Source organism: Ambystoma mexicanum, chromosome 14, assembly GCF_040938575.1.
Source record: "Ambystoma mexicanum isolate Mex_15411 chromosome 14, UKY_AmexF1_1, whole genome shotgun sequence".
Taxonomy (NCBI): Eukaryota; Metazoa; Chordata; class Amphibia; order Caudata; family Ambystomatidae; genus Ambystoma; species Ambystoma mexicanum.
The window spans coordinates 475,213,218-475,239,324 of NC_090940.1; the positions used below are offsets into that span (position 1 = coordinate 475,213,218).

The following is a 26,107-nucleotide window of genomic DNA, read 5'->3' on the forward strand; positions in this document are numbered from 1 at the left end:
TGGGGTGGGACGCTGTATTTGTCTTTGTCTAGGGCGAACATCTCACAAATGCCTGCAATTTGGGCGGAGGAATTGGGGGAAGATGTTAACTTCAGATGTTGGCGGAGGTGCTGTGAAAACACTCGTTTGGTAAGTTTGGATTGGTCCCTCAGAGCTTCTCAAACTAAGTTGTTGTTCAGGGCCTATTGGACGCCGGAGAAACTATTCAGGAGACGACTTTTAGACAACAATCTTTGCTGGAAGTGTAAATGTTCGAGAGGATCTCTGAGTCATTTGATTTGGTCGTGTCCCAAGACGATGCAATTCTTGGATAAGGTTCGGGAGAGGTTGAGTCTGGTCTTAGATGTCACAATCCCCATGAATGCTTCATTACTGATTTTGGGTGATGACTCTTCTCTGGAGGAAATTGACTTTGGTAAGAGAGTTTGGTTGCTTCGTGCATGCATGGTTGCTAAAAAATTCATATTGAGGTCATGGAAATCAAGTACTTCATTTAACATTGATGACTGGGTGGAGGAGCTACTTACTTACAGAGGCTGCACAGCAGGAAGTGAAAGCGAGGGAAGCTTTCCTTCCCAAGAGGCTGTCTCCAGTGGCTGACGTGCATCAGGGATGCTCCTGCTACCAGTGGCGCAGGCAGCAGTGGACCAGATGAGGCTGTTTGCCAAGTCGCGAGAAGCCACGAAAGCAGAAGACTTGTGAACAACGAGAGGATCGGATGCGCACGGCTTACCTAGTGAGTTCCCAAGCTAACAGTGAACCGGAAGCGATCCGAAGCTGCTTGCGTGTTCAAGGCAGGTGTTTACACTGGCGTGTGAGTGGAAGATACAGTAAAAGTGATTTTGAATAACGAACTATCAAAAAGCAGCGAAAGTACTATTTGTCAAAACCCTGTAACCTTAAGCGTGTGAGTTTGTTGAGAGTCTAGCAACCCAAAGCGGCAACATTGTTAAAAGCCAATACATTGGGGGGGGGGGGGGGCACTAGAGGATGGCCACACTTCTCTGACCTCCGCACTGGACCTTCTAAAGGGGAGACCGTTCCTGAACTTACCGGGAGGTTAAATGTATCCTGACCCGGGAAAACATTGCCGAGGGTGCCGTCCAGCTATTGTCTGAGCCTTGAATGCTGAGAGACCTCCAGAGAATGCGCAGGAACCGCGGCCCTGCGAGTTGTGGCAGAACCATCTGACACTGATGTGCCGAGGCTGCGTGGGTGTTAGCACGCGGCCCCAAGACTAGACCTAGCAGGCCACGCCATGTTCGGAGGTGGAAGCCTGTTGGTGGAGCTGATCCAGCTAGGTGTGAGTGGTGGCCCAGGAAGAGTTGGGCCAGGTGATCCCCGACGGCTGTCGGGGGGGGGGGCGGACACAAACCGTGGAGCAGAACCATTGGAGGACAAGTGCAGCTACAGACGGTGAATAGCCGCCGGAGACAGGGACCTCTTCTCTTCCCCTGTGTGTTTGCTCGCACTTAGGAGGCTGAGCCTGAGCACCGCTGGCTGACGGATACCTTGAGCGGCTGGTGAGGAAGGAGGACTGCTGTCATGAAGGAGTGAGGGAACCCCCCCCAGTGGAGCGGGGAGGAGCCTGTCACCATCTGGCGACAACCCTGTGGGTCACTGGCTAGGCGCGCGCCACGGTGACATGCAGCAGACTCGGCTGGGAAGTGCGGAGGACCTGGGTCGCTCGTTCGGGCTCCTGCAACCCAATGCCTGCCCCGCAGAGGTGAGGGATGTAATGGTGGTCGCTGGAGGGAAAGACGCCATCAGTTGGAGGGTAAACACCTGCTCCCCCTGGACTAAGAACGGGGGATCGGCGGACAGAAGGGATATGAAACAATTACTACCAGATTGGAGCCCACTTTGAATATCATGGTTGGGAAGGATTAATGTGATAAAAATGTTAATTCTCCCTAAAATGTAATATTTTATGACACTAGCAACGAAACTACCCAGCCCTTCCTTTCATGCGATCCAAAGGCACATATGGAGATTTATTTGGAACAATAAAAAACCTAGGGTGGCAAAATCAGGGGGTGGGAATAAGGTGGAGGGGGTTGGGAATTCCAGATATGCGGGCGTACTACCTAGCAGCACAGATGAGGGTCACCAGAGACTGGTGGAAAGACGATAGGCAAAAGGTGTGGAGACAAATGGACAAGGCAGACATGGGAGGCCAACTAGCAATGGTTCTATTGAAATCTAGGAAGGACAGGCCACACAATTTCTACTGAAGCACGATTAGCTCTTCAATAGGGGAATCTCGGTACGAAGTAGTGACTAGAGCGGGACTAACCACTTTTCCGTCGCCATTTACCCCCATATTTCACAACCCTCAATTCACCCTGGGAATGAGAAAATCAGGATTCTGCAAATGGGAAAAGGGGGGATGCCTAAACCTAGCTGATATGTTTGAAGGCAGAGAGATTAAATCGTTCATCCAGTGCAAAATAGACTTCACACTAGGCAAAGAGGAGAGATTTCACCACACACAAATGAGACACTGGCTACAGAACCCAGCAGTCAAAGGGGCAGCGACCAGGCCCTCCAACACCCTTTGAAAAGCTAATATTAGTGGACTCTTGGAATAAGAATTCAGTGGGACTTATTACAAATTAATTTAACAAAACAAAGAAGCAGGAACCAGACGGTACATGGGGCAATGGTAAGAGTCAGTGGGACAACAGATTGACGAGACAGAGTGGTCCCAACTATGGCAGTACATTCCCAAATTTACACAATCTCTCCAACTGCAAGAAATATGGGTGAAATTGATGTACCAGTGGCACCTTACCCCAGTTATACTGCACAAGATCTTCCCAAAGGTGTACAAGGCCTGCTGGAGGGAATGTGGTGAGGAGGGGGACATGGAGCCACGTCTGGTGGGAAAGCCCGAAAGTCAAAGGCTAATGGGTTAGGATTATAGTAGCAAAGGTAGAGATGGGGGGAACTAAGTGTAAGAATAACGTGAGCCTAGCAATCTTAGGGCTCAGAGTTATTTTAGAGGAGCTTCCCACGAGAGCGCAACAAAAAGTACATGTGATTTTAACGATGGCAGGGGCATTGGTTATTGCGCCGAAATGGAAATCCAAGGACTCACCTATGGAACATGAGTGAGTAGGAAATGTATGGCAGTTCGTAGCCTTTTTGTAGGTTTCATACTCCCTACGAGGGAACCATCAGGGTTTTGTTGCAGAGTGGGATCTGGGAATGAAATTTCCACAGAAAGAGTTATGCGGTGTCCGAGAAAGATGAAACTCCTTGGCCTAGTAGACTAGGGGAACAAAACTAAGCAAAGAGGCTGCTTCAGGTATGAGGAGAAAATTAACAAAGCCTCTGGCCATTAAGTCAAGGGACCTTTGGGCTCCAAGCCATCAAGGACTTCAAGAAGAGTATATCAGAATTTGGTTGTGACGTTGGGGCAGGGGATGTTAAAAATGGTTATAAGAATATGCTAATAAGAACTTACATGAAAAATAAGTTGCTGTTTTCTATACTGGTTTGGGTAGACACTATGTGGAAAATATCAAGTTCTTACTTGCCATATTCGGCAGACATACAATGTACAAAAGCCATGGTTTAGAAGACATTCTTTAGCATTCTTCCTCAACGTTTGCTGACTCGTTGTGAATGGGCTGGCACTTGGGGTTTTCCTCTTCTTTCATTAAGTCTAGGAGGTCCATCACATGCATTTTTTCTTTTAGTACCCGTTTTACCCACATAGACTAGTCCAGATCCTTGCTGAGCAACCGGCTGCTGCGATGTCTGTTGTGTCCTGTTATTTATGCAATCATACAATGGGCATTTTACCAAACCCATCACATCTCTAGCAAAGTTCTGAGCAGCAGTGGTGACATGTGGCTTAACCATCTGTAATCCTCTCTTCTAAAAAGGTATGGTACTTCTAAATAAGCTTCCAAATATAAAACCCAATTTTGCACGATACATGACAGGAGCCCATTGGAAGGCAGGCATGAAGTGACCTGCTTGCTATCTGCCCAATTGGTGGGCCCAATTGGTGGCCCCCTGGTATCTGCCCAATTGCCCAGAAAAGAATGCTAAAGCGTGGACATTCGCTGGGAATCTCCCTTCTACAAAGTGGATGCCCCTTCATCAGCAACAGAGCCTTCAGGGGTAACCATAGAGAGGAAGACACTAGAACAGTGATTGGCTGCAGTAACATGTAAGTGGCAAATCGGAAACAGGCAAGCTTTTAAGCCAGCCCCCACACCGAAGGCCCTCAGCAAAAGTCCCTGCCTTAGCCACAGTCTCTCATACGGCAGACTTTCTCCAGCTCTCTCACCGCCCCTCCACCCTCACATCACTAACAAAGGAAAACACTGTGGCTGGCTGAGCCTGGGAGTTGCGTGAGCGTTCATAAGTGCTCCGGTGACTTCAGCAACAAGACTACATCCTTTTTGTTATCTTTTCCATCCGAGTGGCATCAGGCCTCTAGCCCACCTGGTATCTGCCCAATTAGCCAGAAAAGAACGCTAAAACGCTGACATTCGCAGGGAATCTCCCTTCTACAAAATGGATGCCCCATTCATTGGCAACACAGAGCCTCTACGGGTAACCATAGAGATGAAGACGCTGGCACAGTGATAAGCTGCAGTAACACGTTAGTGGCCAATTGGACGCCGGCAGGCTTTTAAGCCGGCTCTCACACGAAAGGCCCTAAGCAAAAGGCATCCTCTGAGCTTGTCCGGGCCTGGTAGGGCTTGCGAGGGCCCCCACCTAAGTGCCCCTCTACAAACCATGCCTCAGCCTCCTGCGCACATCTTGCTCCTGCACGAACTTGGTCCCCAGGCCCCCACCTTCTGCGCAAAGTGAGTGATGGCTGTATGGTCCTATTGCTGCCTCCACCTACCACCTTGAACCGTGCCACTTCTCCCTTGACCTCCCTTTTCTCTACACTGCACTCTGTTTTCTACAATCGATAAACGCATTCAAGCTGCAATTCTTCCTTTCCTTCTTGCATTCATTTTGTGCATTGTGATCCTTTAAAAAAATATATTGAATCCATCACCTCACCTATTGCTCTGCTTTTGAATTTGTGCCTTCCTTAACCTATAGGCCACCTTGAGTAAGGGCCAGAACTGTGCAGTGCAGCCCACCCGCCTTTGTCTTTTCATTCTCTCATCTATCCTCTGCTACTGAGATGTCACTCACCACCTCTCCAATCTTCTCTAACTACTACACTATCACCTATCCTCCCTCTCACGAAATCTGGATGAAAAAAGCATAGAAAAGACATCCTGGGTGCAAATTCTGGCCTTGCCATCGAAGACACCTATGTCAGTGCATCTTCCAGAGAGATCTTCACCGATATACTCTTCTCTGCCCCTCTTCAGAACTATGGACTTCTCATCTCATGTCATCTCTACTCTGTCCCCTTTCACATTCTCTCCCATCAATGGTGTTACCAAGTGGGAAGTCCTCTTAGCGGGCCTCTTCTCATCACGTCGCATCATTAATGTCTACCACACTGGCACTATCCTGGTTCAGGGTACTTAAGCCAACCACCTTCTCTTTGACCGGATCCTGTCATCCCTCATTAACTTTCTTCCTTCTCCTGCCTCTCCCCTACCACTCTCTCTGTCCCCTCCCTCTGAATGGAGTACCAGGCCCGTCATCCAACTCAGAAAACCTTCAAAGCCAGAGACCATCTCCACTTGGCGACTGTTAACACCTGCTCTGGCAACAAACGCACTGCTGACATCTGCATTCCATCTTGAAGACACTGACCTTGACATTCTTGCTCTTACTGAGACATGGTTCAATGCCAGCTCAGTCACTGCTTTTGACCCCCCTCCTACCTGACGGCTTTAAGATTATCTCCAAGTTGCAACCTCACAGTGCTGGGGTTGCATTAATCTTCCCTAAGTGGGTTCCTTCTTCCATTTTACCCACTCAGCACTACTCTTCCTTTGAGAGCCTGTTATCCAAGTTGATAATCTCTCCCTCCTCCACCCTGACTGTTGCTACCATTTACCAGGCGCTACCTCCCTGAAGGGGGGGGGGGGAGAGACGACACACACACACACACACACACACACACACACACACAAAAACTGGCCTGCCTCCGGCTCCAAAGCAGACATTCAGGCACAGGTATCTGGCGTATTCAACAAGACGGCTGAACCTTTCAAAATCTGCAGGAAACTAGCCAACCCTTCTGCAGTCTCCTCCTCCCCTATTCCTTGTCAGGCCTTCTGCAACGCATTGGCTTCTCACTTCACCACCAAAACTCAGGACATCCTGGACAGCCTGGCTACTCACCCTCCTAACCCATCCCTCACCGCCTTGGCCACTCACCCTCCTTCTCCTCCTTCACCCTTATCACAAGTCATCAGAGTTGTCCACTCCATGAAGGTCTCTTTCCAAACAGGTTTCCCCCTGCTCATCCAGAACCATCAGGGACAACATTGTCTCTCTTGCCCATGCACTCGCTGATCTCTTCAACCGCTCTTTTGATACTGGTTCTTTCCCCACACCCCTCAAGCACTCGCTTTTGTGCCCCCTCCTTAAAAAACATTCAGCAGACCCCACCTGTCCAGCCAACTACCTCCCTATCTCCACCACCTCCTCCCTGGGGAAACTGCTGGAGAAGTTGGCTTTGCCCAAACTGAAGTCTCACACTAAACTTGTTGGTGGTCTCCACGACCATCAATCTGGATTCCAAGCCTCCAGTGGCACAGAAGAACAAGTTACTCTCTTACCTGGTAACGTTCTTTCGATGGGATGTTCCGACGACGTATTCCATATCTATGACAATCACCACAGCTGTGCTGCTTCGGAAAATCTTTCGGCGTCTACGTCCTGCGTCAATATGCTGTACTCGAGGGCCTCCGTCGAGCCGACGTCACCGGATGTTATAAGTAGGACGCACGACGCCCGTAGCCTCAGTTGTAGTTTTTTCCCAGAACGTGTGGCACCAATCTTCTGCCAGTATGACCACAGAAATCCTTGCAGAAACTTAAGCTGCAATCTTTTAAGAAATTCTGTTGTGGGGAAGGCAGGAAGGGAGCAATATGGAATACGTCGTCGGACCATCCCATCGAAAGAACGTTACCAGGTAAGAGAGTAACTTGTTCTTCGAGGGGATTGGGTCTTCCCACGTATTCCATATCTATGACAGACTCCCAAAGCAGTACCAACGTAAGGAGGTGGGAAAAGAATTTAGAATACACAAATTTAGAATGCCCAATCAGATTGCAGAGTAAAGGATCGCCTTGACAAAGGCCAGATCCTGCCCATGGGAAGAATCTAGGGAGTAGTGACATACAAAAGTATGGACCGAAGCCCAAGTGGCTGCTTCACAGATGTTACGAATAGGAACACCCCTCTGCAGAGCAGTAGAGTCAGCCATACCCCTAGTCTAATGGGCCCGTAAGCCCACCGGAGGGTCCTTACCCGCCAGCCGGTAACATTCAGAAATTGGCAAGATAATCCATCTAGACAAAGTCTGCTTAGTCACAGCTTGTCCCAAACGCCTTCCAGCATAACCAATAAAGAGCTGATCGTCCACTCTGACCCGGGACAAGCGTGAAATGTAGAAACTTAAAGCTCTCCTAGGATCCATCCTATGGAGCCTCTCCTCTTCCTTTACCAGGATGCGGAGGAGGATAAAATGCCAGAAGAATAACCTTCTGGCTTAAATGAAATTCCGACACCACCTTCGGAAGAAAGGAAGGACGAACTCGAAGGACAACCCTGTCCTTATGAAACACAGTGAAGGGTGGCTTAACTGTAAGTGCCTGTAACTCACTCACTCACTCACTCTGCGAGCAGAAGTGACCGCAACTAAAAATACAGTTTTCAGGGTCAACAGTCTCAAAGGACAAGAATGTAAAGGCTCAAATGGAGCACCCATCAGAAACTTGAGAACAAGGGTCAAATCCCAACCTGGCACCTGGAAAGGTGACGGAGGGAACACATTAGTGAGCCTTTTTAGAAACTGAGAAATTAACAGAATTTTAAAATAAGAACACTCCTGAGAAACTGAGAAATTAACAGAATTTTAAAATAAGAACACTCCTCAGATGAGCGCTTAAATATGGACAGCGCCACCAGGTAACCTTTAATGGTAGCCACTTGCAAGCCCCTGTGGGCTAAAGAAAGCAAAAAAGACAGAACCACAGGAATGTCACATGAAAAAGGATCCACATTCTTAACCCTGCACCAGTCGCAGAACTTTCTCCAGCGGCAACGATACAGGGACTTTGTTGCCGGCCGTCTGGCCGAAAGCAACACCTCCATCACGTCTTGAGGGAGGTCCTAATCCTTATACCTCAACCTTTCAGAAGCCAAGCATGAAGGTTGAGGGATCTGACCTCTGGATGGAGAACCTGACCCCCCCCCCCCTCCCGTGAGAGCAGATCCTCTATGTAGGGAGGACGACGTGGAGGGCAGATGGACAAGTCGAGAAGGTCCGGGTACCATGTCCTCCGGGCCCATACCGGAGCAATGAGGATCATCCAGGAACCGAACCTCCGTAACCTCCGCAGCACTTGCGGGATGACGGTGACTGGAGGAAACGCGTACAGCAGTGAGAAGGACCACTCCACCAGGAACGCATTTCCTAAGGCTCCTCTTGGAGGAAATTCCCGCGAGCAGAACCTTTCGCACTTCCAGGTGACACTGGATGCGAAGATCTCCAGGAGAATCTCCTGAGCCAACTCCCACTCGTGAGAGATTGCGCTCTGCCTGCTCAGAGCGTCCGTCGTCTCGTTTTCGTCTCTGGCCAGATGAACTGCTGAGATCAAAATTTCCTGCTGATGGCCCAGAACCAGAGCTGCATCGCCTCCCTGAACAGAGGAAGTGACCCTGCCCCCCCCTCCCCCTTTTTGTTGAGGTAGTGCATGGCCACTGTGTTGTCCGTCAGAATCAAGACATTCTTTCCTCACACAGTCAGCAGAAAAGTCTTCAGGCCAAGCTTGACGGCCCTCCGCTCCAACAGATTGATATGGAGTCTGGACTGAGACGGAGACCAACGACCGCTGACTGTCAGCTCGTTGGCATGAGCTCCCGATCCCATGAGGGATGCGTCTGTCACGATCGTCACCTCCGGCCAGGATAGCCAAAACGGAGTCCCCCTCATCAGAATGCCTTCGACAACCCACAACAGAAGGTCCTGGGCGACCGAGGGCGGCACCTGAATGGGGTCCGACATTCTGCCGGAGGACTTTGACCACTGGAGCTTGAGAGCCCATTGCAAAGATCTCATCCGCAACCTGGCCTCTGGCACTCGAAGAATGCAGGATGCCATGAGTCCGAGCAACCTCAAGAACTCTAACGCTGGGAGACTCTGGGCATGTTGAAACTTGTGCACCATCTGCTGAATGTGGTGAGCCCTCACCTGGGGAGGAAAACGCTGCCCCAGGGACGTGTCGAGCACTGCTCCGATGTACTGGAGCCGCTGAGTTGGCGTCAAGTGGGACTTCTTTAAGTTGAGGGAGAAGCAAAGCCTGCGAAGGGAGTGGCAGGTGACTGACAGATGATCCAGGACTTGCTCGCGAGAGCGCGCCCTGATCAACTAATCATCCAGGTAGGGGTAGACTTGAATCCCCCCTTTCATGAGATACGCTGCCACCACCACCATGAGCTTGGTGAAAACCCTCGGGGCGGAGGTCAATCCGAACGGCAGGACCCGAAACTGAAACCGCGAACCTCAGGTACTTCTTGTGCTTAGGATCGATCTGCACATGAAAATAAGCGTCCTTGAGGTCGAGAGACACCAACCAGTCCTGAAGTTGAAGGGCCTGGAGGACTTGAGAAAGAGTAACCATCTTGAACTTGTCCTTCCTGAGGAGTTTGTTCAAACTGCGCAAGTCCGTGATGGGTCTCAATCCCCTGTCTTTCTTCGGAATCAAAAAATAAGGGGAATACCATCCCTTATTCCTCTCCGCTACAGGCACCAGTTCTATGGAGCCTTTCTCCAGCAGGGATTGAATTTCCTGCGCAAGGAGCGGATCCGGACTCTTCAAAGAGAGATTCCCTGGTGGATTGTCGTGAGGCCTCTGCCGGAAAGGAAGACAGTAGCCGTGGGCTATGATCTCCAGAACCCACACATCTGAAGTAATGGCACACCATTCTACAAGATGCTGTGCCAGCCTTCCCCCAACTGGAGAAGCATGGGCCTCATGACTGAGCTGAAGTGGCTGCAGCAGTGCCTAAGGGCAAAGAGGCAACTGCTCGCGCGGCCTTGGCACCTCGAGTACCTGGTTTTCCACCTCTGGCACTCCTACGGTTGCCCCATTGACTTGCAGCTCCTCTTGATTTACTAAAGGACGAGTAATATAGAAAGGAACATCCCCTCCATTGCTGTCCCCTAGGACGAAAAGGCAGAGGTTGGCGAACTGCAGCGCCCAACGACTTCGCTGCAGCTTTGGAGGTCTGAAACCTCTCAAGGCTCTCGTCAGCCTTGCTGCCAAAACGATGTTCACCATCAAAGGGCATGTTGAGGAGGCGGGCTTGCACATCAGGAGCAAAACCCGACTTCGGCAACCATGCAAACCTGTGTATTACGGTGCTCCCCGCCATGGACCGGCTGACGCAATCAACCATGTCCAGACCCGACTGAACGGATTCACACATGGCATCCTTGACATCCTGCACAATAGCAAGGAAACCATCCCGTTCCTCCCCTTCGGGAATATGAGCAGCCGCTAGGGAAATACAGTTCCACAGAGTGTGTGTGAAACGAGACAAGGCACAAACAGAGTTGGCAGCCTGAAGCGCCATACCCCGGAAGAAAATACCTTCTTCGGCCAGCCGTCAAAACGTTTGTCGTCCCTCACAGGAGGGATGGTAGGGTACGACGCCTGCTTTGCTGGGGCTGTAGCCGCCTGAACCACCAAACTCTCCGGAGTAGGGTGCGTGGTCAAGTAGCAGGGGTCGCCACTGGCTGGGTGATATTTCTTCGCCAAGGACTTGCTCACTGCCGGGAGACTCTCCGGAGTCCAAGCCGCTGCCACCCTTCTCTGTAAGGCCATATGGAATGGCAGCACCGGGTCAGTTGGAGGACCTTGGTCCAGGATATCAGTCAGGTCATCCTGCTGAAAATCCCCAGGGGGGAGGTGGGGGGGGGACCACCGCAAGTAATCTGTGACCCTCGACATGGGGCGTCGGTATGAGGAGTTGGCATGCGTGCCAGGCTCCGGCCTACCAAACTCCACCTCCGGAGAGGTGTCTAGACCACTGGCGTTGTGCAGCGACTGACGCAGGTCCTCAAGTTGACTATGACCAGAAACAATGTCATCAGGAACGCCTGCAGGAACCTCACCTTCCTCAGACCCCTCATTCACCTCAGAAATATAATCCAGAGGCTGGAAGGAGGGTACAGAAAAAGGCACAAAGACATGTTTAGCCTTGGCCAGCGCCTTCTTGGGGGGTGCCACGTGGCACCTCCGACAAAGCCACCTCGAAAGGCGTCGAGGGCGTCGGTGGAATCTGCGTCGACGTCGAGCGTGGCGCCGACAGCTTCGACGGCATCCACACAGGCCTCGAGGGTGGAGCCCCGAGCGTGTCTCGACAGCCTGGGCGCCGATGGCGTCGACTTCCTCGGAGGCGGGGCCCCGAGAGAGTCCGACGACCTCGGCGTTGCCGGCGTCGATTTCTTCCTCAAAGACTTGACAGGTTGTCGCGGTCTCGAGGGCGTCGTGGACCGGGACCTGGAACGGGCATGTCTAGAGCGACCATCCATGTCCGACCGGGACCTCGAAGGCGCCTGGTGGTCGCGACAACTGCTCGAGCCCGAAGGCGGATGAGCGGTGTCTCTAGCAGAGCCACGACCAGCGTCCTCAGACGGCGCGGATGGACCGGAGCCCTGCGATTGAAAAATCGTCACCATCTCCCTTCGGAAGGAATCCCATTCCTCAGGAGTGGAATGCTTGTTGGGACAAGCAACCCAGCCGATGGGAGGAGTCCTCGGAAGAGGACGGGGAAGGCGACCTGTGACGGCGCTTCCTGGAGTGCCTCGAAGAGGTAGAGGAATGGCGGGACCGACTCCCAGACCGAGAACCCCCGGACTCACGACGATGCGGAGAGTCGCCCCTCGAATCGTCCGTTGAAAGACCAGTGGAACGCGACTTCCGGGGCTTGGCCACCTTACCGACCGACAGCTTCTTCTTACGCTCCCGCAAGGCCTTCTATGTGAGCGATTGGCAGTGGACACAGTCGTCCATATCATGGTCCTCCCCGAGGCACCAGAGGCAAGCATTGAGCGTATCCGTCAGCAACATCTTGGACCCGCACACCCGACACTTCTTAAACCCGGACCGCGGGGTGGAAGAAGCCGAAGACATCATACAATAGCAATGAAGAAACAGGTTCGAAGAACCGAAAGAACGGGATTCAGTAGAATCGAGGCGCGCCGAGATCTCCGCAGCGAACAGGTTCGCAGAAAAAACACAACTGAGGCTATGGGCGTCATGCGTTCTACTTATAACATCCAGTCACGTTGGCTCGACATTAGGCCCTCGAGGACAGCGTATCGACGTCATCGATGCAGGACACAGACGCCGAAAGATTTTCCGAAGCAGCACAGCTGTGGTGATTACTGTCATAGATATGGAATACGTCGGAGGACCCAATCCCCTCGAAACTGCTCATCTGAACATCTGTGAAGAACTGCTTGCATCCCAGGATTCCAACTCCCCAACTGTCCTCATCCTTCTTGATCTCTCCTCTGCCTTTGACAAGGTCGACCACTCGATCCTCATACAAAGGCTCCAGGAATCCCTTGGCATCTCGGAGCGGGCACTGGACTGACTGACCTTCCTAACGTACCACTCCTCCCAAGTCATTCTGGGCACCTTCTCCTCTCCTACTTCCTCCTCCCAGGGCTCTATGCTCTCGCCTTGGCTCTTTAACATCTATCTTACTCAACTGGCACTCCTCATCTCCTCCTTTACCCCAACTTCCAGTGTTATGCAGACAAACAACTCTTCTTCAAACTTCTTGCTGACCCTATTGCACCTTCCTTCATCCCAGACTGGCTTTCTGCCATCCAGGCCTGGTGCACTTCCAATGATCTCTGCCTCAATGCCAGCAAAACGGAGATCCTTCCCATTTGAACTCCTGCTCCTGTCTTGTTCCCTTCACTCTGACCTTCCCCCATAGGCTCTCCACCTGCTCCTTCTTCTGAAGACAGAAACCTTGGAGTCACCTTCGACTCCTCCCTCTTCTTCTTCCCTCACACTTAGGACATTGCCAAGAAGTCCCACTTTCAGCTCTTCCTTCTCAAAGGAATTCTACCTTTTCCTTACCTTCCCCCAGAAGCTCGATGTTACCCGAGCCCTGGTTCTCTCTAGGCTTGACTATTTCAATAGCCTCCTTCTGAATCTACCTTCTCCCACTCTACAACCCATCCAGCTAATCCAGAATAAGGCAGCAAGATTTATCCTTGGCCTCAAGCCAAGGGACTGCATCTCTCCTGCCCTAAAAAGTCTTCATTGGCTCCTGGTTGCCTCATAGATTAAATTAAAATCCTTCTGAATCATCCATAAGGCTGTCTGGGGCATGGGACCATGCTATCTGCAACTCTTTCTTACTAAATATTCTACCTCTAGACCTCTGCGCTCCTCTGGCACCAACTCTTTGTGTGTAAAGCATTTTGCTAAACAGAGGGCAGGAGGTCAATCACTTTCCTGCGTTGGCTCCTTTTTCTCGAACAGCCTCCCCCTCCCTCTTCGTCTTGAGCAGGACTTTCTTAAATTCCGGAAGCTCCTCAACACTTTCCTCTTTACCTCCTCCTTCTCTCCTCTGCTAATCTCACAGTTGCTTGTTTGGTGTCCAGGGCCCTTATGCATCCTCGGGCCCTGACCTCCCACATCGAATTGCCCCCAGCTTCTGTCTATCCTCAGCACTTGCCTCGGCACACCCTCGACCATGGAGGCGGACACTTACCGTACATTGCACTCCTCTGGTTGCTCCTATCCCATTCCCCCTCCCTCCCTCCTGCACTTGCACGTTTTGAACACTCACAAGACATGGTAGGTTTGTCCCTCCCTGTATTTATTAATAAATAATAATCGATAGCTGTATCAATGTCAGAAGCGGCCACAGGGTAGCTGCGGCTCGGCTTGACACTGTTTCACAAGCTCTTAGGTCCTTTCCTCTATTCTCTTCTCCAGCTTCTGAGCTCGTCGCTCTGTGTTCTGAGTTCTGCTACTTGCAGTCCTTGTGGTCGAGCCGCTCTGTGCCTGTGGAGAGGTGGAAAGGCATCCGCTCTGTGCCTTGCCTGTGGAGACCAGGAAGTGTTTGCTGCATAGAGGGGGAGTAGAGAAGCACGAGCAAGTAAGCAAGCAAGGTGTGTGGGACCGAAAGACCTGCCTGCTTGTCTGCTCACAAGCCTTACTGCCTCGGGCCGTTTTTGCTGCGTCTACCGCTCAATTTGATCCCCACCCTCCCCCTCTCCCCACTGTCTCCCGGTGCAGCCTGTGGCAAAATAGTGAGTGCACACCACCCCCTGTAGTGGACTGCAGGCTGCTGGAGGCAGTTTGTATGGAAAATGTCTGTGGGGGACTAAGGGAGCTTGAGCCCATACGAGAACAGTAGTGCACACTGCATCTTGTGATTGGGATGTGCCCGTGTTTGGATTCATCTCGACATAGTACTCGGTCGTCTGACCAGGGAGGTGTCTTCCTTTAATCCTCTCACTTTACATATTTGTCCCCTGGTAAGGGTAAGCCCGCTGGTGGAAGGGCGCTGCTTTTACGAGCTGTCTGGAGAGCTCTGGGGCTGGGGGGCCTGACTGAAAAAACACAGGAGCCCCTAGATTGTGCCTTTTTCGAAGGAGGAACAGTGGCCGGGAAATCCAGCAAGGCAAGTGTTGGTGCTGGTATTGTAGTCGGGAAGTGGTTGGGTGATCATATGAGCCTAACAACCCTTGTTTTCCGAGTCCCATCCTAGCCTTGACGGTTCAGCCAGCTATTCCGTTTTTCCAGGACACTACTTACATTATTGCCCCCAGCGCCTTTGTGTGACTGCGCGCCCTTGTTAGCTTGAGGCCTAGTGGACTAGGGGGGAGGAGATGGACTCTGGCTGCCTCCCGAGCTGTCGGGTGTGCCCTATCCACACTGGCCATAACTGAGGGGGCTATCCCGGCATTCCTCACCTTGAGACTTCCTCGAGACCAAGTGGCAATAGGGGGGAGGAGACTGACTCTGGCTGCCTCCTGCGCTGTCGGGCGTGCCCTGTCCAGTGAACAGTTCCTGGCGCTTTTACATGCCCCTTTACTTGCTCTTAAAGAACACTGTTGTTCCATTGCTATTGCCCTACACCTCTTGGGGGCACAGCAGTGGATTAGTGATCTTTTTTTCCAGAACCTATGCTGCCACCCCTGTGTGACTGATCAATTCATAACAAAGTTAATTTGTGAACTATTTACTTGGTGAACTTTTTAGGCGATTTGGAAGATTGTATATGTTCCTTTGATTTTTTTTAACTCCTTGGCATATATTGAACATATAGAATATTTTTTTTTTGCTTTTCTTTTCTTTTCTTTTTTTTGCAGGGGAAAGCACGAACGCAGTCCCCCACTACCAGAAATTATGCAGTTGAGTATCCCGCACTTGGGGAAACCGCAGGGGCCAGCACATCCGGTGCGCAATGGACGAGCCTCGCCCTGGGAGAACCACCCTAGTGACCATGGTGTCTCCCCTGCCAGGCAAGTATACATATTGAATATTTGCTATTATATTATGTCATTTATCGTTAAACCTGTCACATACCTGTAATAAATGTGTGATACATTGTGCACCCGCAATACTAGGCTATTGGACTACCATGGGTAAATGGAAAGCTGAGGGAGTGATACCAGGGTGAGGGGGCCAACTGAAAATCTCCAGACTTTTTAAACTCATAAATTAAGTTAATCTATTAAAGAAATTCTCAACTACATTGAGTGGCCTGAGGGAGGTCCTGTTGGCTTCATAAAAAAGAGGTCAGGGGCCCCTTTGAATCCAGCCTTGAATTGCGTAGTGGACAATCCTGGGGATTTGATCACTTTTTGGTAAATTTCACCAAATAAGGAGAGGATGGTGGGTACTCTAACCTGTATATTTCGAGGGTGGACCATATGGCACCCTTTGAAATTCCCCTTAATGCCACACAGGAGGGCAGCCGGAAATGTGTGCTTTGCGCGAAGCAATTAGGCAAGGATTTAGGGGCATCTCTGTTAAGCATTGTGGAGTCCCACCTGCCAGCCATCATAAAAGAAGTTGTGGCTATAGTCACTCCCAGACATTGTCCTACCTGCAGAAAACCCGGACGACTGTTGAGCAGCTCCAGATCCCACTGAACAACTATCCAACAAGGCAACACCTGGCGTAACGGTAATACGTTCACTATTGTTATTTCTTTATGTGTATGTCATGATGCCTACCTCCAAGGAGCCAGGTCCGACCCAGCAACCCCAGAGGCAGGCATCATTCCCCCCCAGGGAAGTGCCAGCGGGCCCAAGCTGGGGCCCTTTGGACACAGTCCTGGCGCCTTAGGCGCCAGGCTCATGTTGGACCCCTGTCCTGGCGCCTTAGGCGCCAGGCTCATAAAGCTAGACATGTGTTCAAGTGTTTTAATGTGCACTTACCTGATGCAGACCATGCTGCTACATCCAGGCCCTCTTGAGGCCTGAATGGAACTACTTTACCTGTGGGACTACTTTCCCCTGGGTGTGGTCGGGGAAGGATACATACCTGATCGGTGGAAGGATACATACCTGGAACTTCTTCCAAAGCTATTTAAACCACACACGATCAGCAACTCACACTTCGCGTTGTTCTGCTCCTCGCAGCTGGACGCTCACCGTGTCAGCTCCTGCATCTGGATTTCAGCCACGCCTGTCAGCATCCTGGGTCACCTGCTAAGAGAGAATTGGAGAGAAAGAAGACCTTACCTGCTAAAGCTGCATCACGGAGACTTCACACCGTCAATCCTGAAAGGGAAGACATCATTTTAAAAGCATTTCGCTTCGATCACTGCAGCGCTGCATTTCACTCACCTTTCCTGGGCACCTCCATCTTCAGCAGCGATCATCCGGATCCGCAGCCACTTCCCAGAGCCTAGAGAGAAAAAGACAAGAACACAAGGTGAGAGAAGGAAGGAAATAGGAAAAGCTCAGTTTCCTTCTAAGACTTACCTGTTGGGTCATTCCCATTTCATTTCGGGTCCTGCCGCTTCCTGGCATTCCGGACTCCGGCCCCTATGGGGAAAAAAGACAAAGACATTGAATGAGCGAATGCAAAGACATTACCCGAACGCTCATCCAGAACTTACCTGTCATTTACTGGAACTGCACGTTTCACTTCGGGTCGGCGCCATATCTCCGGCATTCTGAACCCCGGCCCCGAAGGGGAAAAAGACATAAGCGTTAGCGCTTGCTACAAGAAGACAATGAACATTATTATTAAGCCTGAACTTTTGAACTTGCTACAGAACTCTTACAGCGCCTTACCTGAATAGTCAAGCTTATTTGAACTCCCATCAAACCTCAATCCAGTGAAGTAACTGGGTTTCAACGCGCCCCTGCATCAGAAGCAGGATGGAGAACTCATCCTTCCAGACCCTAAGGGGAATATTCCTGCGAGCCAGAGAGTCCATCTTCAGAGTCCTGCGCTTCACCATTGAAGAAGCATCAGCACTCGAAGCCAGACCTGCGCCTCCGTGGGAATCAGGTGAGCGTGACAGAACGCAAAGCCTACCCACAATTTCCCACCCGGGCGCTATGGAGACTTCCGAGACAGATCAGCTGGCCCAGCTTTTGGGGGAATTACGGGCAGAAGTGCACTCAGCCCGCCAGGAGACTAACGCTCTCAAAAGAGAACTGATCCTATCCAAGGAAAGAACAGATGACCTGGCCAAAAGGTTATTCCAGGCCCAGGCAGGCCACACTCCTTTACCTAATTCCGGAGGTACTTCCACATCAATGGGTTTGAATAACCCGGTACAAATCAATCTACCTGGACACATGCCTTTGGCCCCGCCTGAACGTTTTGCGGGGGATCCCAAGAAATATGCCGTCTTTATGAACCAATGTCGTTTACACTTTCTATGCAGACCCGGGGCCTTCCCTAACGACCAGACCAAGGTAGCCTTTATACTATCTTACCTCAGTGGCAGTGCTGCCGATTGGTCTATTCCATTGGTAAATCAGGATGATCCCATTCTCCAGAATTTTCAGGGTTTCCAGGCCAGCATGGAAAGATTGTTTGCTCGACACTCTCAAGGACAAGCCCTTGATAACGAACTGCTATCCTTACGACAAGGTAATCAGGATCTCCTGTCCTACGTTGCCACCTTTAATAGACTGGTTGTGGAAACTGGATGGCCAGAAAACAAAAGGATCACATTGTTTCATCGAGGCCTGCGCAGAGAGCTTAAGGATGTTCTAGCTCAGATAGTAGATCCACCCCAGGTCTGCACAGATTACATAGACTTGGTGGTTCAACTGGATCACAGACTTCAAAATAGAAAAGCAGATCGGTTCAAGTACGAAACCCGAGTAACGATCAAAACCCACGCTAACTCCAAGAGTACCGACGTATCCGAACCTATGCAAATCGGCGGTGTTAAAGGACCATTAACGCAGAAGGAACGAGAGAGAAGGCGGCAAATGCAACTTTGTCTGTATTGCGGGACTTCCGGTCACTTTCTTCGAAATTGTCCGGTTAAACCACCTAAGAAGGTGGTTGGAGCCACTGATAACGATTTATTGACACCTGATTCGGGAAACGACCTAGCCCGACAAGCGTAGGGGTCCGCTTGCCAAGCTTGAAAACAAACTCTTTGACCTCGCATTTCGTCATGCCAATGGTGCTCGTGGACCCAAAACAGCCTCAGCTGTTGCATGCTATAAAAGCATACATCGACAGTGGAGCTATTGGAAATTACATAGACCGTGAATTGGCTTCCAGGATTAAGCTCCCTCCCCGCCCGAAAGTAACCCAAGATGTCATTACTACAGTAGATGGAACCGAAATAGCCTCAGGGCCTGTAACGCATTCCACCTTTAAAATGACACTGGTGGGTCATGATGGACATCGGGAAGCAATCGTGTTTGATGTGATCAAGGCCCCACAATTTCAAGTAATTCTTGGAATTCCTTGGTTAGAAACACATAATCCCAGAATTGACTGGCGAGCAAAGAAGATAAGTTTTCCTGATTGTGAACCAACTTGTTACCCAAGAAATCCAGTTATGAGTCTAGCCTCAGCAACTTCCACCCCTGTACAGCTACCGTCAGAATACCAAGAATTCCAAGACGTTTTTCAGAAAGAACAGGCTAACACGTTACCTCCCCATCGGTCTTATGATTGCCAAATCGATCTGGTACCCAATGCTCAACTACCTTGTAGTAGGATTTATGCTCTTACGGAACCTGAGAACCTACATTTGCGTCAGTATTTAGATCAGTACCTAGCCAATGGTTTTATTCGCCCGTCCAAGTCTCCTGTCCCCTCAGCTCTGTTCTTCGTGCCGAAAAAAGAGGGCGACCTTAGAACATGTATAGACTATCGCGCCCTAAATCAAATAACGATTTAGAATCGTTATCCTCTGCCCCTGATCCCTGAGCTTATCGACCAGGTGAAAGACGCTCGTGTGTACACCAAGTTAGATCTCCGAGGAGCTTATCACCTGGTGCGTATAAAAGAAGGCGACGAATGGAAGACTGCATTCAGCACCAAATTTGGGCTCTTCGAATATCAGGTGATACCCTTCGGTTTGTGCAATGCACCTGCCGCCTTTCAGTACTTATGAATGATGTTCTTCAGGAACTTATCGACGTCTGTGTCATTGTTTATATTGACGACATCCTGGTGTACTCTTCTTCAGAATCCGATCACAGAAAACATGTTAGGGCAGTTCTTGAGAAATTGCACCAGCACAGATTATTTGCAAAGCTCGAAAAATGCGTTTTTCATACCACAGAAGTGGAGTTTCTCGGATTCATCCTGACACCTCAAGGTGTCCGAATGGACTTGCGAAAGGTGGACGCCATCCTCAAATGGCCATCTCCTAGCTCGGTGAAGGGAGTTCAGAGCATGCTCGGCTTCGCCAATTTCTATCGAAGATTCATCCCGGAATTTTCCCGAACAGTCCAACCCATCACAGCTCTCCTAAAGAAAAACAAACGCTTTGAATGGACTCTTGAGGCCGAACAAGCCTTTCAGGACCTGAAAACCAAATTCACCTCTGCACCTATATTGAAGCACCCGCACCCAGATCTCCCTTACATTGTGGAAACCGACGCATCCAGTTCGGCCATGGGAGCTGTCCTGTCGCAAAGAGACCCAGAAACTAACCAACTACACCCTGTGGTCTTTTGGTCCAGGAAATTTTCTCCTCCTGAAATCAACTACGCAATTACCGACAAAGAGTTACTGGCTATTAAATCTGCTTTCAAGGCTTGGCGTCACTACCTTCTCGGGGCAAGACACACCATCACCGTAATTACGGACCACAGAAATTTAAAGTATTTAAAGACGGCCAGAGCTCAATCTTCACGACAACTCCGATGGGCTCTATTCTTTTGCGGAATTTGATTTTGTAATTACCTATCGCCCTGGCTGCAAGAATGGTAAAGCGGACACCTTATCCCGGATTGGCATGGAAGAACCCAATTCGAGTTTAGAACCTGTGCCAATCATACCTGAACAAAGAATCTTAGGCCTAACTTCATTGCAAACTATTGAGGACATCCAAACGCAAGTAAAACAACTTCTAGACTCTTCAGCCTTACTGGAATGGAGTCAAAAGGGTCCTCATTACACCGTTAAGGATGACTTACCCTACTTCCAGGAGCGGTTGTTTCTGCCTAGTAAAGAATTGCAAGAACTTGTTATTGCCCATCATCATGAATCATTAATGGAAGGACACCCTGGTATCGCTAAAACGGAGGAAAAAATCAAACGCCACTTCTGGTGGCCTTCTTGGAGAAAAGAAAGTCTTTTGTATTGTCTTGCGGAATTTGCGCCCAAAACAAGGGTCAAAAGAAAAGGCCAGCCGGCCTACTTCAACCCTTGGATATTCCACCGGCACCATGGCACACCTTGTCAATGGACTTTATAACTGACCTGCCTCCTTGTGCTGGTTACAACACTATCCTTGTAATTGTGGATCTATTCTCCAAAATGGCCCACTTTATCCCTTTAAAAGGTTTGCCTTCAGCTTCCACCTTGGCCAAGGAATTTCTGGAGAATATAGTTCGCATACATGGTTTCCCTTCCATATTAGTCTCGGATCGTGGAAGTCAATTTATCTCCCATTTTGGAAGAAGTGTTGCCAACTAGCACAAATAGATGTGCGGTTATCCACTAGCCACCACCCCCAGACCGACGGACAAACCGAGAGAACCAATCAGACTCTCGAGCAATATCTTCGGTGCATGTTACACCAATCCGAGTAAAATTGGAAAGACATCCTTTGGATCGCAGAATATGCATACAACAATTCAGTGCATTCTGGAACCGGACAAACTCCTTTTTATACTTTGTATGGTCACCATCCTCGGTCCTCTGATCTAGATCCACCTCTGACCCTGGAAATGCCCGCAGTAAATCATCTGCATTCCACAATAACCCGAGCCTTCAAAGAAGCTGCAACTCATTTACAGCAAGCCAAGAAAAAGTATAAAGAAAACGCTGATTTGCACCGAAGTAAAACTCCTCCTTACCAAGTAGGAGACCAGGTATGGCTAGCAACGAAACATTTACCCCTCAAGGGCCCGCGAACCTTCAATCCCAGATTCATAGGACCTTATCCCATCAAGGCTATAATCAAACTCGTGGCCTTTAAACTGGATTTACAGTCTACATGCGTATTCATCCAGTTTTTCATGCATCACTTTTGAAGCCAGTACAACCAGGGACCCGACTGTCCAAGCCTCCAGACCCAGTTCAAATTGAAGGGGAATTAGAATTCGAAGTTAAAGACATTTTAGACTCCAAGGTGTTAAAGTCCAAACTCTTCTATCTTGTTGACTGGAAGGGATATGGACCTCAGGAGAGATTGTGGGAGCCTAGTAACCATGTTCACGCACCTCGATTAATACAAAGGTTCCACCGGAGATTTCCGAACAAGCCAAAACCCCCGGAGGGAACAAGCTTGGGAGGGGCCTTGAGGGGGGGTACTGTCATGATGCCTACCTCCAAGGAGCCAGGTCCGACCCAGCAACCCCAGAGGCAGGCATCATTCCCCCCAGGGAAGTGCCAGCGGGCCCAAGCTGGGGCCCTTTGGACACAGTCCTGGCGCCTTAGGCGCCAGGCTCATGTTGGACCCCTGTCCTGGCGCCTTAGGCGCCAGGCTCATAAAGCTAGACATGTGTTCAAGTGTTTTAATGGGCACTTACCTGATGCAGACAATGCTGCTACATCCAGGCCCTCTTGAGGCCTGAATGGAACTACTTTACCTGTGGGACTACTTTCCCCTGGGTGTGGTCGGGGAAGGATACATACCTGATCGGTGGAAGGATACATACCTGGAACTTCTTCCAAAGCTATTTAAACCACACCCGATCAGCAACTCACGCTTCGCGTTGTTCTGCTCCTCGCAGCTGGACGCTCACCGTGTCAGCTCCTGCATCTGGACTTCAGCCACGCCTGTCAGCATCCTGGGTCACCTGCTAAGAGAAAATTGGAGAGAAAGAAGACCTTACCTGCTAAAGCTGCATCACGGAGACTTCACACCGTCAATCCTGAAAGGGAAGACATCATTTTAAAAGCATTTCGCTTCGATCGCTGCAGCGCTGCATTTCACTCACCTTTCCTGGGCACCTCCATCTTCAGCAGCGATCATCCGGATCCACAGCCACTTCCCAGAGCCTAGAGAGAAAAAGACAAGAACACAAGGTGAGAGAAGGAAGGGAATAGGAAAAGCTCAGTTTCCTTCTAAGACTTACCTGTTGGGTCATTCCCATTTCATTTCGGGTCCTGCCGCTTCCTGGCATTCCGGACCCCGGCCCCTATGGGGAAAAAAGACAAAGACATTGAATGAGCGAATGCAAAGACATTACCCGAACGCTCATCCAGAACTTACCTGTCATTTACTGGAACTGCACGTTTCACTTCGGGTCGGCGCCATATCTCCGGCATTCTGAACCCCGGCCCCTAAGGGGAAAAAGACATAAGCGTTAGCGCTTGCTACAAGAAGACAATGAACATTATTATTAAGCTTGAACTTTTGAACTTGCTACAGAACTCTTACAGCGCCTTACCTGAATAGTCAAGCTTATTTGAACTCCCATCAAACCTCAATCCAGTGAAGTAACTGGGTTTCAACGAGCCCCTGCATCAGAAGCAGGATGGAGAACTCATCCTTCCAGACCCTAAGGGGAATATTCCTGCGAGCCAGAGAGTCCATCCTCAGAGTCCTGCGCTTCACCATTGAAGAAGCATCAGCACTCAAAGCCAGACCTGCGCCTCCGTGGGAATCAGGTGAGCGTGACAGTGTAGCCCAACGAAGTTAAGGAGGACGCCTAGGAAAGAGAACCATAATCATAATAAGTAACAGCAACGCATTGAAGAGAAGGAACAAATGTATCCCCCAACAAGAAAGAGTGCATGGACAGCCTACTTCCGAGCGTGGAGAAACGTACAGTCGACTATACGGACTGCCAAATACATGATACTACTGGTACAGTGGAATAAGACCCTTACAGCTCCACCAACTGTTAAATCAGATACTCTGAGCACCACTAAGGTAGAACGACACATATGAAAAATGTTGTCCTTAAAGGTGTATGAACTACAGTGATATTGCTAGCCTGCGATTAATACCCTGAAGAATTGCCCCCAAACGAACAATAATTTTGTGTAATATGGGAAAGAAGCAGGCTGGGTTTGAATGTGTATGAATAGAGCATCAGGTTTTTGTGTTATGGACTTGATGGTCGTGCAGAGTATAAATACCTCCGTCCCCAAGTACCACACAGACAACACCAGAAATACTGCCTGTGCGGTCTTTGAGGCCACAGGTGGAAGTCCGTCGAGCCGATTTGGGAACAGCCGGAAGAACCCCTTGAACGCTGTAAGGCAAAAGGTTAGGCAGTTATGCACAGAACAGGAAGGACAACTAAAGCCACAGGTAAGTTGGTGCTGCTTACCTATCTGTACAAGAGGTGGCCCAGATGTGTGAGAAAAGGCTGAACCCCGGAGCAGGAGTTGCTGGAGGCTAGGAATATGGGTAGGTAAACACCTAGAGTGGAGGCCGGAGGCCAGGTTACCAAGCAGACAGACGTGATCCGTAGAGTGTCCAGAGACGAAGCCGAAGTCAAGTAAACAAGAGGACCAAAGTTCGAACAGGAGGGTGAGGCAGAAGCAGTCCGTGGAGCAAAGCGTAGATCGGCAACTGAAGATCCAAAAGTTCGGTTAGTAAAAGGGTAATGCGAGGCAATCCGTGATACAAAGCGTGGTCGAGAAAAAGGAAAACAATCCGTAAGTTTCAACAAACGTAGAAGTAGCGTCACGTGATCCGGGAGGAAAACAGCTGTGAAGCAACGCTCCTTGTTTCCGGGAGTCTTTTATATCATTTCAGGGGTCACGTGATACGTGACACGGGAGCGTTGCTGCGTGAAGGGCAATCACGTGATCAGTGACGCGCGGGTCTCCATGGGCAACGCTTTGCGTTGTAGCGAGATGTCAATCTCCAGTTCAGCTGCCAAGAACGGGAGGGGCGATAAACGCCGGGTCTGCCATGCAGTGATCTAACAGGATGGTTGAGGGTCAATGGGTTACGTGGACCCAGGTAAGTGTATGGGGTAGTGGGAGACGTAACATTTTGCTCGTTTTATACATTGTTGCTTTTACATTTCATGCTATGTTAGTCATTTGTTTAGAGTACATCCCTGTGATTTAAGTTTGATGTTATGTCTTTCATATTGTAATGTGTGTTGTTAGTAGTGATTCACCTTGCAGTGATCAGGTAGCAATTAATTGTATCATAAATATGTATGTGTTGTTGATTTTGATGTGAACAAAGATGATCAATTTTTGCTTATCAATTTTTGCTTATATGCCGATTGTTAATAAGGTTTGAGATTCAGATATTAATTGATATGAATTTAAGAATATGCCCAATTGTTTAATAAACTGCTCAAAATAAGTTAATCCTTTGAGTGACTATTGAATTGTTAGTCAAACAGACTTATCCCCTTTTTTCCCCCTACGTGTTAGCTCTGCAACAAGGAAGGGTCACTGAGCAACCGGTCCTACTGTTTGTTTTGTAGTTCAGAGTTCCAGGGATAACCAGTTAGCTTCCTTCCCCCTGGAGTTCCCCCTCAGTTTTTTAGACCCCCAGTGGATCACCTGGAGAGAACACTGAGTACGGAGGCCGACCGGCTCCAACCACTAATGCACCTCAGCAGGCCCTCATTGAGCTTTCAAAGTTAGATGCTATTGCCCCCACAAGTCTAACTATAGAATGGGAAACATTGCTACCCCTTCCCCTGAGAAATGGTCAGGAGGCTCCAAGGAAAATGCTGACTCATCGTAGAAGGGGCAGGGGAAAAGGGGAAGGTGTTTTTCCCTTGTAGAATGAACTCTGATGTCGCAGGATATTTCCGAGAGAGAATTAAAGGAGGGAAATGCTATGTTCCTTCGATATACACAGAGAATTTGGAGCAAAACTGAAGATCGATAATATTCTATTTCCTATTGTATTTGGTTATTTATATAGCGCTCTTTCCCGCACTTGTGTGGCCTCAATGTGCTCTTTTGGTTGGAACGCCCTCTGTGACCTTAGTCAATGTGCTGGGAAATTCTAAAGAGTTTAGATTCAGAGATGCATGTGTGCATTTTTGCCAGTCTAGGGCTTGGGTGGGTGGCTGGCTGGCTAGGCTTGACTAAGCAGCCCAAATAGAGGTCAGGCACGTGGGTGGGCGCAGTTGGTGGTTTGCGATAGATTGCTATTGTTGAAAGAGTCGATGTATGGCCAGCTATACCGAATTTATTTTCCTTGGTAGTCGCCGTATGCTAGTGGCAGAGGTGTTGAGGTACATCCGGTGTTTCAGTGTGGATGGCTATATGGGCTGCTAGACCGAAAAGAATAGCCGTAGCTGCATTCTACGGTCCATGGATGCTCGGCCGTGCCTGCAGCCTGAGTCCACAGA

The 26,107-nt window shown here is 49.8% G+C and overlaps 1 protein-coding gene and 1 non-coding gene across 7 annotated transcripts in view; both read right to left on the reverse strand.

Moving 5' to 3' along the window:
• ATG2B (autophagy related 2B) overlaps positions 1–26,107 on the reverse strand; it is a 5,509,925-nt gene that overhangs the window by 3,799,569 nt on the left and 1,684,249 nt on the right. The window lies entirely within an intron of this gene.
• Positions 15,518–15,681, reverse strand: LOC138527708 (U1 spliceosomal RNA). Its single transcript, XR_011284011.1, has one exon. It is a non-coding gene; the product is annotated as a U1 spliceosomal RNA (small nuclear RNA).